Source organism: Dermacentor albipictus, chromosome 4, assembly GCF_038994185.2.
Source record: "Dermacentor albipictus isolate Rhodes 1998 colony chromosome 4, USDA_Dalb.pri_finalv2, whole genome shotgun sequence".
Classification (NCBI taxonomy): domain Eukaryota; kingdom Metazoa; phylum Arthropoda; class Arachnida; order Ixodida; family Ixodidae; genus Dermacentor; species Dermacentor albipictus.
The window spans coordinates 118,939,897-118,953,971 of NC_091824.1; the positions used below are offsets into that span (position 1 = coordinate 118,939,897).

The 14,075-nt window shown below is 47.6% G+C and overlaps 1 protein-coding gene and 1 long non-coding RNA gene across 3 annotated transcripts in view; one reads left to right on the top strand and one right to left on the bottom strand.

The window, feature by feature from the left end:
* The window catches only part of igl (igloo), a 246,681-nt gene that overhangs the window by 150,979 nt on the left and 81,627 nt on the right, over positions 1-14,075 (top strand). The gene's annotated exons all lie outside the window — the stretch shown is intronic.
* Positions 1-14,075, bottom strand: part of LOC135916014 (uncharacterized) — a 218,815-nt gene that overhangs the window by 132,728 nt on the left and 72,012 nt on the right. The window contains exon 2 of the long non-coding RNA XR_010568811.1: positions 826-913. This is a non-coding gene — a long non-coding RNA (uncharacterized lncRNA). The remainder of the gene's footprint in view (positions 1-825; positions 914-14,075) is intronic.

Consider the following 14,075-nt stretch of genomic DNA (forward strand, 5'->3'; position numbering starts at 1 on the left):
GTCGGACGCTGCATGAATGAGCTGAAAGACGCGTCATGCATCCACGGAAAAGCGGTGCTCCTCCGTATGTATTTAGGAGAATGTCACTCGTCTCATTAAAAAAAATCGCAGTTTCGCTCGAAAGGCGGAGCATCGATTGCGATAGCAAATTAGTAGACAACTATACGAAACAAGGATAGTAGCATTATTGGCGGTATGAACTTGAACACACTGGCTTACTAAGTGAGTTAACAAGCATGGTCGGGCGCAGGAGATGCATTCGACTGTCCTTAAATTGTCTTTGCCAAGCTGCAGTAACTGCTCATGATAACCGCCGCAGCCTTCTGTATCCTATGCGTCGACACAAGCCCCGAAAGTACGAAAGACAAGCATTGTAAAAGTGTGCGAAAGAAACAAAAAAACGTCTTTTTTACTTTCCCAAGTCGCCCAGCTTGAATGGGCGGAGTCTTCGGTGAGCTGGTAAGTATAAAGTGGACGTCAAATATATCGTTCACAGCGGGCATGTAGCGGGCCCCCTGTTTTCGATGCAGCTGCTTATACGAGTAGGCGGAACGACAAATGGCTTGCGGGGCTGGTCGTTCGACAGCAGAAACGGGAGAGGGTTGGGGAATAATAAATATAACACAGCGTCACGAGAAGTCCCGCCTCGTTTTTTTGTTTTCTTGCGTCCCTCGTCGATCGAGTTCGTTCTACCGCGGAAGGAAATCCTTTTTTCCGTCCTGGTGCTGTCGCGACTCTCGGCCAAGCTTGTTCGACAATGGCGCTCGCAAATTTAATCCTTGGCACGCCAGGAAGCGGTGTCGGTTGCCCGCTCTCGCGAATTACCTTTTCTGGGCAGGCGATCGACAATAGTGCGGCCAGGAACTCTCCGTGAATCTCCAGCACGTGTTTCTTTCTTCAAATGTTGTTGGTGCTGCAAAAAAAGAGAGAGAAAAGAAGAAATAAAAGAAGAAATACAGGTAAGGAGGTCCTATAAATATAAAAAAGAACATATAAATTAGGCCTTGCAGGTACCTGTGCAATAGTTTCGCGCATAACGAAGGAGACCTTGAAAGTCGAGAATCCGAAGACCGAAGGTGGTTTCCATTTTCACAGATAAGAGAATAAATGAGTTCTTAAGCTTCGAAAGGAGTTCGCTTTAGGGCGTGGTGCTTAAAGAAGGTGGCACCGGCTTAGGGTTTCAGTCTTTTAGAAGTTCGCGGAACCGACTGTTATTCCTGCAGGAAAATATTGATGGATCTTTCGTTTGCGCAACGGCATAACAATGCGTGAGCGCAGTAATAACAAAAAGTGTCAGCAAAGAAATATTTACACGAAGTGTTTTTTCCAGAAGCCGTATTAAAACGTCGGAAGCGTTTTAGCAATTCCCCTTTCACTTCAAGCATACGCTGCATAACTAAAGGAAAATATATAATGATAGGGACGACTGAATAGTAGATCGGATGTGGCAACAGCGATTCGGCGAGCCAATCAGAAGGAAACTCACGTGTGTACTGTTAAAACCAGCCGCCAGCGACAACACCCGCACGTGACGTCACTGCACTAACCCTTTAAAACTAACACGCCGAGGATGACGAGGCCGCCTTTGACGAAGATAGGTCCTCCTATCGAAACGTTGGCCAGCCTGTCTGAGGTACTTCAACCCTGTTTAAAAAAGTTTATACCACAGTGTGCCATTCCATCTGCCAGCCCCTTTCTTGTTTTTGGACTTCAGAAAAAAAAAGAACTGCCGCTACTACTTCATTTGATCATTACAGCGAGCGTGGATCCCTAAACGTGAGGTAAGAACTACCCTGCAGCAGGTCACCGGTCATAAATCGTGTTCGTTGCGCAGACGTTGACGTTTGAAATGATGCGCGAAAGAGCAAGAAACCAGTGATACTAAACGAAACTCTCAAGGAAACAGACCTCATCGGAAGATGCTTCACAGGCTCAGCGCATGCATGCATGTTGTCCGTTACCGGTTTTTCTAAGCCGCTATTGGCTTCAGTCTGTGACTCCAGTGTCCTGGTTATGGGTCTCATCACGGGCGAGTTGTTGTCCGTCTACGCGAGAGTTGTTGTCCGTCTATTAGGGAAGACCGCCCTGGCGGAACAGTGATAAGGTAACTCGTCTCTTCAACCAGTCATGATCATCGAGGCGAAGAGCCCGCCCGCCCGTACGCTGTACACACTAAACCCCACCTAAGTTTTCCTCTCACTCCATCCGTTGGATTAGTGCATCGCGGGCGCGAACTCAGATGACCGAGAACGGACGTACACGAAGACTTGCAAGTCTCACGAGAGGGCTCGAGAGAGACATGGTCCTAATAGAGCGTGCCGGCGTTTTGTTAAGACGCGAATGAACGCGCCCGCGCCCGCCTTTGTCGTTATCGGGAGACGAACTCAGAAGTGACGCGCCGCACACTGTTAGCGCTGTGCGATTGGTGAGGCCCGTCGCATTAAAGGAGCCTGGCGTTCCCATGCCGCCAACTCTTCATTAAGTAGGTGTCCAGCCAAGCCTCTGTAGCTCCCGTAGTCGGCATGCACCCGGCCGGGAGCGCACACGCACATATTTGACCGGTAGGTATACCCGGAAGCCGCACTAGTCGGCCACCCACAGCGGTAGGGGATGCTCCACTATTTCACCAAAGCTCCGGGTGGGAGAAGAGGCGCCCAGAGGCCTTTGCAAACATAAAGGCCTCTTTGCACCCCCTTCTCGCATTAGAGAAACCGGTAGGTTTGGAGCGGCACCGAGATTCGAACCAAGTACCTGCCGCATTCGAGGTGGACGCTCTACCATTTCCCCACTTTGCGGTCGGAAAGGAAAGTGTGCGCACTTCATTCGGCGCACCTAACTCGCACTTATTCGTTATCACTTCGCATGGCTTAGCCGTGCATCTGCAGCAAATGCTCGGTACAACACGGTATGATACGGCCACGTGGAACTAGTTCGATTACGGAGCAACCATCGTCACTTGTAGTTCTTTCTTTCTTCCTTTCTTTCTTTCTTTCTTCCTTTCTTTCTTTTATTTCTCCTTTTTTTCTGCTGGAGCTGCAAGGTAGATAGTTTGATTCTGAAGTAGGTAGGAGGTCGAGGGCCAATGGAACAAATACATTTTCATTCGTTTCATGTCAGTGCTTCGTTAACCAACCCAGGGCATCCACTCCCTGTCGTATGCTTGGAGCGATGCGTTCACTGCTCTGCACTACGATCGCAAACCATACTTCGCACGGTAGAAATGTGAAGGTAATTTGTGGTTACTGTATTCAACAGACGGGTTTCACGGCCGCGGTTCCACGTACCGGTCGTTGTGCTTTCTGCTTACTACATTTCCCTGGTTTCGGACAAAATTCTCTGTTTCCCTAAACAATGCCTAAAATCCTAGGGAAATTTTCTTGGAGTTGGCAGCTATGCAGTGACGTCAAACCCTTACACTACAGAAAAAACTGGTGAAGGTTTCAACAGTTCTTGCGAGTTGAGAATGAATGTGACTACGCACGCAGACTTTCCGGGATGTGTTGATAATGCAACGCAGAATGTAAAGTTCATCACTTAGTGGCGATTCCATAACATCTTCCCGTAAATGTCAAGGAGAGATGAACACGAATTCAACTCGCAGAATGATAGCCCACGATTGCACTACTATTGTGAGCGCATGCTTTTATGGCACTCCGGCGACTAAGTGCGGACAGATAAGCCGGCTACATTTCACCGTGCATTCGTAACACGTTGGCTCGTAAACGCGTTCTATAACACATTGCCTTTTTCGTCCATCTTGATATGCTCGATGTACTGTCTGTGTACGGAAAAAAAATTAGCCTCGCACAATACATCCATGTGTATGGTATGTTTACGTCTATTCACACACCAAACATTTTTCACGTGCAGAGTACTATTCATTACCAATGCCGCATTCTGGTTTTCTTTTTGTTAAATCAAGGGACGTATATACTGCTTTTGTCATGGAAACAGCAGTTTAAATACGTGCATTTGGGTTCGTCCACTCTTCCTCAAGGCTCCAGTGGGCATGCTTCGTTGTTCTCTGCAAGCCATTTTTTATCCAGCGCCCGTGAAAGGTACCGCGCAAACATACGGCACACTCACAAAGTGCTGGGAGGTAAATAATGACATACAGGCATAGCGCGAGGCATAAACTGCAGCTGCCGTAGGTCTGAAAAAATATATATATACAAGGCAAAGGAATAAATAACGGCTGCAGCGAGACAGGTTCAATTTACCCACGTTTTGGGGACAGCGCACAGTCGCTGCTGGAAGAGCCAGACGCGGGATCCTGCGCGGTCCTTAAACGCAGCAAGATTCCTTTAGCGTGTGCAGGTGGAATACCATGCGAACTCGTATAGCAATCTCAAGTCTGTTCGCTTCTTCTTCTTCTTTTTCGCTTCGCTTGAAAAATAACGCGCTGCGCACCGTTATACATCTCAGGCAGAGTAGAGAATAGCCCTGACAGAAAAGCAGGAAAATCTTGAAGGGAACGTCATCGCGGCTATTACACCGGTAAGTAGAAGACATTTATTTGTTTTTGTTTTTTGCCACTTGAGGTATCAACACAGAAGTTCGATTTTTTTTTCTTTCTTTCCCAGAAAAAAAAAAAGGATCGTGGCAACTCACATAGGCTCGAAAACGCGACAGTGGAGATTAGGAAACGCGGCGAGATAAAGTTTGTTACAAAGTGTTATTACTACTAAATATAGTAAGAGCAATAGCTTACAGGTATTACTGCTACTAGGTAGTAATAGGCATAACATCATATTAGGTCACAGTATCTGTCACGCCGCGACACAAGCTTGTTCATTCCTGCACAGGATCCTGGCGATCTTCACGTGCTCATGTTACAGGGCCACGCTTAACAAACGGGCAAAATATACCAGCTGTCCCAGCTAACATGGACCATATCTAAAAAAAGAAAAAAAAACAGAAGGTGACCTCCTGTGTGTGGATGAAACGAAGTATGTTGTTAGCAATAATCTGTATAAGCCTTCGGTGTTGGTTTTATGAATGAATCAGCAATAATTAGTTAACGAACGTGTTCATTGTTAACATTGTGACCGCACTGTCAAATCAACGTTTGCAGAGCACATTTGAAAATATTACTTTCAGTTTGTGGCACGTTAACGCTTGCGTGACGCTTTTTGTATGTATGTATGTATGTATGTATGTAATATTTGGGGTTTTACGTGCCAAAACCACTTTCTGATTATGAGGCACGCCGTAGTGGAGGACTCCGGAAATTTTGACCACCTGGGGTTCTTTAACGTGCACCTAAATCTAAGCACACGGGTGTTTTCGCATTTCGCCCCCATCGAAATGCGGCCGCCGTGGCCGGGATTCGATCCCGCGACCTCGTGCTCAGCAGCCCAACACCATAGCCACTGAGCAACCACGGCGGGTTATGTATGTATGTATGTATGTATGTATGTATGTATGTATGTATGTATGTATGTACACACACACACACACACACACACACACACACATATATATATATATATATATATATATATATATATATATATATATATATATATATATATATATATATATATATATATATATATATATATATATATATATATATATATATATATGCATGTCAATATGTCAATGCATTGACGAATACTACAGCTATAAAGAGAGGGTAGCAGTAGTCAGGAGTCGTAACAAAACTCAATAAGAGGTATAGAATAAGGGTAGTATAAGCCTATGCCCCAACCTGCAGTCATGATGAGGATGAAGTAGATTAGTTTTATGACGATGTGGAATTAGCGATGAGAAAAGTGCAAACTCAGCATACTGTAGTAATGGGCGACTTCAACGCAAAAGTCCGGAAAAAGCAGGCTGGTGAACAAGCAATTGGAAACTACGACGTAGATTTTAGAAACACTAGAGAAGAAGTGTTGGTGGAATTCTAGGAAAGGAATAAACTACGAATAATGAAAACCTTCTTAAGAAAGCGTAGCACCAGAAAGTGGACCTGGAAAAGCTCTAATGGCGAAACAAGAAATGAAATTGATGGGGTAATACTTTCTGCCGATCCGAACATAGCGCAGCATGTAGACGTGTTATGTGGGGTAAGCTGCAGTGATCATAGCTTAGTGAGGTCTAGAATTCACCTCAATTTGAAGAGAGAAAGAGTAAAATTGGTCAAGAAGCCAACGTAGACGCAGTAACGTTAAAAGTAGACCAATTCAGGCTGGTACTTGCAAACAAATATGCTACCTTAGAACGGAACGATGAAGATGACATAGAGGAATGAATGAAACCGTAATTAGGCTGGCCTCAGAGGCAGCAACTGAAGTGGGAGGTAAGGCATCAAGCAACCAGTAGGCAAGCTCTGCGAAGCAACAAAGGACCTCATAAAGAAACAACAAGAATGAAAGTGTCCAACTCAATAGATAAGATAGAATTCGATAGAATTCGATATATATATATATATATATATATATATATATATATATATATATATATATATATATATATATATATATATATAAACGTACAGAACGCCATGTCGCTTACATCTCGTGTTTTTTTTTTAATGCGGAATGCCGCTATAGTTGAATAAGCGTAAATATTTTTCAAGAATGCTTCGTTTCTAGCTGCAAATAAAGTGCAATGATATTAAGTGTATAGCCCCTATACCCATATAATTGCTGAGGAGAGACGCGCAGTCTGCGGCCGGCCCCTCGACCACTCTAGAAAAGTATGTTTCACACTGTACGTTTCGAGGCTGGCAATAAGAGAACACTAGGAAGTCATCTCCGCCGAATGCTTTCGCAGATCCTTCCACATTTCCGTCGCGCAGCGGCCACCGTGATGCCTTATCGGAGCGAGCGATATGCATACTGTCCCCCGACTTACCCAGCAAACGCGTGCTGAAGCGCACTATACACCCCAAAGGGATCGATAGAGGACATCGCTCGAGCGTGGATCCGCGACCAGACAACGTGCGCAAGCGTGGACCCCATTCAAGGCGTGGTTGACTCAGGCCCTAATGGAAAGCAGGGCCCTCAAAATGAGGTGTCGCGAGAATCCTTCAAATGCATCATCAACAAGGCCAAGCTCGAGACGCTGCCCTACGTTCACAGTGTGTCCCACAGCCCAAAGAGAAATATTACCCGTATACGTGGCGTTTTCTGCAGCCTGTAAACTGTCCAGCTTGCGCAGCAGAGTTGGCAGAGACCGAGGCAAGAAGCCACGCTGCACAATCAGACACGTGCGAGTCAATTTGTGACGTCCGCCACAGGCGTGGTTATAGGATTCCCTCGACGAGCGACTCGGTGCGAACCTGCCACTGTGTGCGAAACTGTGCTCTATCTCTATCTCCTATCTCTGTCTCTCTCTCTCTCTTTATCCGCATACCCCCTTTCCCCAGTGCAGGGTAGGAAACATGACGTGCGTCTGGTTAACCTCTCTGCCTTTCCTGTTTTCTATTTCTCTCTCTCTCTCTCTCTCTCTCTCTCAACGAGCACGGTCGTGTATGCATGGGTCCGACAAGGCACTGTCTTAATGACCGCCTTAAAGAGCACGCGTTGTCCCTTTCGTCTGCAGACGGGGCTCATTTGCATTCACACTGCAAGGCGCGCGGCTGCCATCCCCAATTTAATCGCGCAAGCATTCCTCGCCGCGCCAAAGAAAAGAAGCAACGTGAGGTCCTCGAGCGGGCGCAGATGATTAGGCGGCGACTAGACGCAGTTGTTTGTATGTCACCTGTGTTGTTAAGTGAAAAAGGACTGTTTTTGCTGAGCCGCAGATATAGGCTTTTTCGGGCATGCGCAAAACAAAAAATTATTCGCAAGAAAAAAAGAAGAAGAAGAATAAAGTGACCATTTTGTCATGTTCGTGGTTCTTTCTATGTTTGTATTTTCCTCGTGTTTTATCAGCGTCTGTACCGTCAAAATTCTTGCGATTAGTATTTTGCGAACGCGCAGCGGTACGCTGTGGGGTGGAGGGCTTCCTTTTAATTTCAATCGTAAGTTAGCGTTCGTGTTTTCGATGCTTTTCTTTCCGGCCCCGTGTGTTTCGCTCTTGTTTAACATCTTTAATGATGTACCAACTGGCTCAAAGATACTGTTCTGGAAGCCAATGTGCTTCTGGGACGTACACCCAATGACTAAGTTGCAGGTTGCGTATAAAGCCGAGAGAGAGAGAGAGAGAAAGAGGGGGGGGTTAAAGAAAAGAGATGGAGGCTAACCAGAGGACAGCTCCAGTTTCTTCTAATAACGTATATATAGAACAACCTCCACGCAAAATATTAGGTTTGAAATACGAGCGAAGGTGTCACGAATAGCTGCCAAATACGGACGCTTATGACACCGAAACTAAGAAAAACACCTGCATTACCAGCCCAACACGTCGACACCCTGCACTTCCTGGATCTCCGATATTAAGCGGCGCCCTGTCACGCTGAAAATCTCGGAGTATAGGGGCGGGAATTTGCGTCATATCCATTAAACACTCGGCGCATATGCCTTCTGTATGCTTAGGCAGTATTTCAAAACTGTTAATGGAAAATTATACGACTACCCGTCCTGCAGCTTTGCCAAGATTTATTCAATAGTACATAATGTACTATTTTGTATCTAATGCTATGTTCACACTACGGTCGTAACGCGCGTAACAGCTCTTTTGGCGTATCGAACGTAACGGCTGTAAAAAACGTTACGGCAGTTAAGCCGGCACCTTTGTTCACATTTACTGCTGCTTAAATTACGGCTTTTACAACAGGCCAATCAAATTTGGAGCTGCAGAATCGACGTCACCAGCGGTCCAATATGGCTCCTGCCAACATGCGAGCGCTGGCCGAGAACGAAGAAATTCACGCTCAAAACAAACTTATAGTCATGTATTCAATCGCCCAAAGACGACGAAGGCGACGCAGAATGGTACGTCCACACTAGCGACAAAAACGCGCGCGACACAACGTGCGCGGCGAGCGGTGCTGTCGCGCGCGGCAAGATTCACGAAAAGCGGCAGCAACGCGCGGCAAACGCGCGAATGGGTGCGAGACCCATTTTTCGCGGCAGACGCGAAACGTCCACCAATCAGAAGCGAGCCGCTTTACGAGCCGCGCTTTTGTGGCGCCACCTGTCGCATAAGCAAAGAATCATAATCTATGGGCTCTGAGACTGAACAGTGACACGCGCGCCGTAAAATCTCAGAGGCCATTTCCAGTCAAGGGGGCTGTTTTTGTTAAGCCTTACCACACCGCCACTGAGGCGTCGACGAAGAATTCGCCTCGCAATGGAGGCGTTTTTGGAAACCGTTCGCGGATATGCGTACCTCTATGATAAATCGAGCGTCGGACAAGGAGCTGCACGCCAACCGCTGGCACATTATGGACAGCAGTTTGGCATGACAGGTGAGTAATTGGTGAAGGTGGGGAAGCAGAGTGCGCGCCTGGCCCTCAGTGTCCCTGTACCGCACTCAAAACTTTCTCGTCCGCTGTCTGGCACGTCGGCGTCGCACAAGTAAAGAACAAACAAGTATTATAGTGTTCACAGTCACCAGTAGCTCCTCGTCCGTATCCGACATGCCTGAGCGTGGCCGGCAGTGGCGCAAAAAAACACAGTCACTTCCGATGGAAGACGAAATGGGCAGAACGGAGAGCGCGTTGTCGCGAGAAGTATCGAATGGAACGGGACAACGCGGGACTCCACGGGCCGCTGCCGCGTGCCGCAAAACGCGACTGTGGACTTGCCCGCACGCGTCTGCCGCGCGGTCGCTTGCCGCGTGCGGCGTGTCGCGCGCGTTTTTGTCGCTAGTGTGGGCGTACCAGAAGGGTTTGGGTGCGGCAAGTATTTCTCGACAGGGCCGTGGACGGCGATTTTCACAACCTTTTCGCCAAGCTCCGAGTTGGTGACGCTGCGATGTTTCATAACATCATGCGCATGTCGCCCCAGCAGTTCCGCTTCCTTGAAAACCTAATGAGACCACTCATCGAAGTTCGGAGCACGCATCTGCGGCCATCGATTTCCTCGGCGGATAAACCAGATGAACTGAAAACAGTCTCGCAAGGCGCACTGCAAAAATTTTCACGAACACAGCCAATCGTGCGCACGGAATGGCGGAATGGCACTTCCCGCGCCCGGAGCTGTCTGCAGACGGGAGGACCGAAGTGTCGTCACCGGTTGTTGAAAGCCGAAAGCTTATCGGTCATTGGCTGTGTCGCAACGGTCGTAACATAACAGTCGTAAATGTTGCCGACCCTTTAACACTCTCACCCACGATTTTTGCGAGAATTGCGCACGTTGGTACCTTTACGTTCGCAGTCTGAACTGGACGCATACGCTTGTTACGCTTCCGCTTACGTATGTTACGAAAAATCGGCGCCTTACGAACGTAGTCTGAACATAGCATTACGTAGATCCAAAGCAAACTTTTGTGTTGGTTGGCCTTTAAATTCCTGATCTAAATACAAAGCACTCAGTCCGCTCAAACTCCAGCTACCAGTGAGAGTGTTCTACATATTGTAGAGCACTGGTAAGGTTTCTTTTTTGCAGTTTCTTTCGGGGGCACCGTGATCAAGCGTGCACATCTTGCCCAGCGTCCGTGTATGCTAAATATTAATGGCCGTTTCCTTTCCTTTCTACGTACGCCTGTCTATACATTAACATAACCTTAATTATTCCGTACCTATTCGCCCCTTGTTTTCTCTCTAGTGCAGCGAACATTGGGGGTCCACTTGCAGCTACTTACTTTCAGCCGAGGCCCACGCACTCAACCTTATTCCGCTCACCGAACCGCAAGAAAGCGCACAATGTGGTTCCGTCGCCTGGGCACATACACATGCATGGAGAGAACGAACAGAAGCTCCAGATAAGAGAGCGTCGCGAGTGTTTCTGCCAGCGTTCATGCATATTTAAACGGGCCTTGCGGAGACACACAGACTCAAGTGCACCACGCGGCTCGATCTTACTGGGCTTCTTAGGCACACTACAGTTACCAACGGTGGCTGCGGTTTCTTGTATATCTTTAAAGATTCATGAAGAGGCCGCTGAAGCCCTGCAAAATTAGGCGTTAGACGGGACAGGCACCCCGCTGAAATTATAAGTACACGCTGCAGAAAGACTCAGACCATCGCGCTATTCTGCGTAGGTCGATGAAGGACGCCTTGGATACACCGTGTTAGAAGACCGCCACGCTCGACGAACTCGCTTGCACGATTCTCCACGCTGCTTTCTAGCGTCGTGAATACGCTGCGTATACGCACACATTCCGCTTGCGGTGCTCTCCCAGCGCTGTCGTCAAATAGGCGAGAAGCGCGCCGCAACAACGCTAATTTCAACTTGCCCGGACACAGCCCAAATGGGCCGGGAAGCTTTCTGAACAATGTAGTGATAGACGCATTTCCCCTTCCTCGGGCTACTAGCGTTGATTGACTGATTCGTGGGGCTTAAAGGCCCAAAGCAGCACTGGGTCTACGATGGAAGCCGTAACGGAGGAATACGGATAAACTTTGAATGAAAATGCGTGAAATATTCAATCAGAATGCGCAGCAAAAGAGGAACTAAAATCATAACCAGTATTTCTGTAGGACAAAGACGCGGCACCTTTTTCGGAGGGCCGAAAGGACCGTCAAGGAAGGTTTATACATGATGACGAGACGGTTCGTCAGGGTTCAGTGAATGATCTAAACCAGTGCTGGAAGGTATTGGGTTCGAAATCACTATATAATTTACACGTGCAGATTTATACCCTGCCGTTCGCTTTTCACAAGCGACATTATTCTCCTATGCCGTGGACGCTGGCGGTGCTAATAAACACGTGTTCAGACTGACCATCACTGCTGGCAATGCTGGGGCATCTCAAACATATTTAGATGCAAGTCACCGAAAGGCCTGAGAACCGGCGTCGCGCGGGCACAGATGCAATAAACTAGAGGCACAGCAAACTCCCTGCCCTATTCAATGCTTCCTTTCAAGCCTTGCCCTTCCACACCTACTTCTAACACAATTTTCGGCATTGTTATAACAATCCCATGAAGCAAACAGACAAACGGGAAAGAGAAAAGTAGAAGGCAGGGAGGTTAACCAGAATAACGTCCGGTTGGCTACCCACACCGGGGGAATGGGAAAGGGGAAAACAAAGATCACAGGGAGAGAGAGGAGGGAAGGAAAGAAGGAAGTTGCGGCGAGTTCGCTGACGCGTGTGGTCTTACAGAAATTGCAGACAAAGGAGCCAGAAAAAGCCTACGGGGAAGTTAACGGTTATGTTGCAATGAAATGTAGAAATCCCGAGGGAAAAGCAAATAAGGGAAATGAAAGCGGACGAAAAGATTACTTGCCGCAGGCGGTAGTCGAACCGACGTTCTCCTCATTATGCGTGCCGTGCTTTACCTATTTAACTGACACGGCGGCCGTCGCCCCCTCCAGTTGCTATGGTGTTTGTGTGCGCGTGCAGGGGAGTGTTGGCCAGTGCCACCACGGTCATGACAGCAGATGCAGAGGCCAGCGGTTAAAAGAATATGCCGCATCTGCTGCCCTACATGGCCGCGAGTGGCACGGGCTAACACTCCCAGGTTTCTCTGGCTTCAGTGTTTGTTTGCTTCACATTGTTGTAAATAACAAAACAGTCAAGCGCATCGGATTCCCTGTTTCTTTGGGCCACGTTATAAGGCACGCGAAGCTTATATAACGCCTACGTTCCAGCCCAGTTCGCCCAGGCTCTTCAGACCTTTCAGGTACTCGACGACTTCAAGAAGTTTGTCCTTTCTCTCCAAGCTCCCTCTTTTAACTTCATCAGGCAAAAAAAAAAGTGAATTAGAGCAGACAAACATTATGCACCGCGGGCCTGGCCAAGCACCGAACCGTCGTCGTTTTGATCCCAGAATCTCAACACTCGGTGCTAGAACGTGCTCGAACGAGCTTCCTTCATTTTTTGTTCACATTTACCCTACCTCAAGTATAGGCCGACCAAACCATCGCTACCCCTATTAAGTAACTGACTTCTTTCTGGTTCCCCCCCCTCTCACTCTCTTGAACAAGCTAATGGCGCTCCAGAAGCAAGTGAAGCGCACTGAAAAACGAAGGGCACCGCCGATGCCGTCAAACTAGGTAGCGCTAGAGAAAGTAATTAGCGCTCACGATGAGCAAGCGTATTAACGAAATAAGACGAAGCGTATTCCGGTCTTAGATTACGGCGGAGGCGCGTAGCTGTCTGAAGCATTGACACGGTGTCCGAAACTTGTTGGAAACATCTTTCAGATATTCGGCGCTTTGAAAGCAGTTGTAGATGCGGCACTGAGACGTGATTTTCTGCCCACCAGCGGAGAAATGGTCTCACACGTGCACACTGAGACAAGGAATTGTCACTTCGCTGAGCCTTAAGGTCAGCTGTGCGAGTAAACACTGTCCTTATGGGCAAAAAGTGTAACGAGCAATCTATGTATTTATGAGAACGAAAATACAAAGAACTACAACCAAGTTCGCGGCTACGCGCAGCGCTAAAAAGGGCACCACGCAAGCACGAAGAAAATGACAGGGGGCTGCGTCGCCCTCTTCCTGTTAAGGACGTCGGTCCTCCGCATTGTTTCCTGCAGTATGAACACTGCGTTCTTCCACGCACGTCCTATCCACGAATGGATTTCAAGTCGCTCAGCCCGTTCTCGTTTTGAACGTCAGCTGCAGACGCAGCCCACCACTTGGTGTCGCCGGAAGACCCGACAGAACTTTCAGTTTTTAAAGCAAAACATTCTTGCAAGCTATTCGATTGGGCAGCATTGGAAAGGTGAAGGCGTCAGTCTTTCACAAATATAAGCGTATGGTGCTCACTCGACTAAAAAAAAACAAAAAACTTATACAATTCATTTAGAGTAGAGTCAGGATAGTGTCTGCAGTCCCGACATCAACGGCAACCGTAATGCCGACAACGACGAGGATAGCAAGGCGATCACAACGCTGCCGACGAATACGATGGCATTACAGCTCACATGTAGTGGCCAGGAATCGTGATCCAATTCTGAACCAGGACAAAATAAGTTTTTCGTCCGACCTCTAGCGAATAAAAAACCTCTTATTGAATGATGATCATATATGCGATAGAGGCTACGAAATTTACCGGAGGCTTTCTTACGC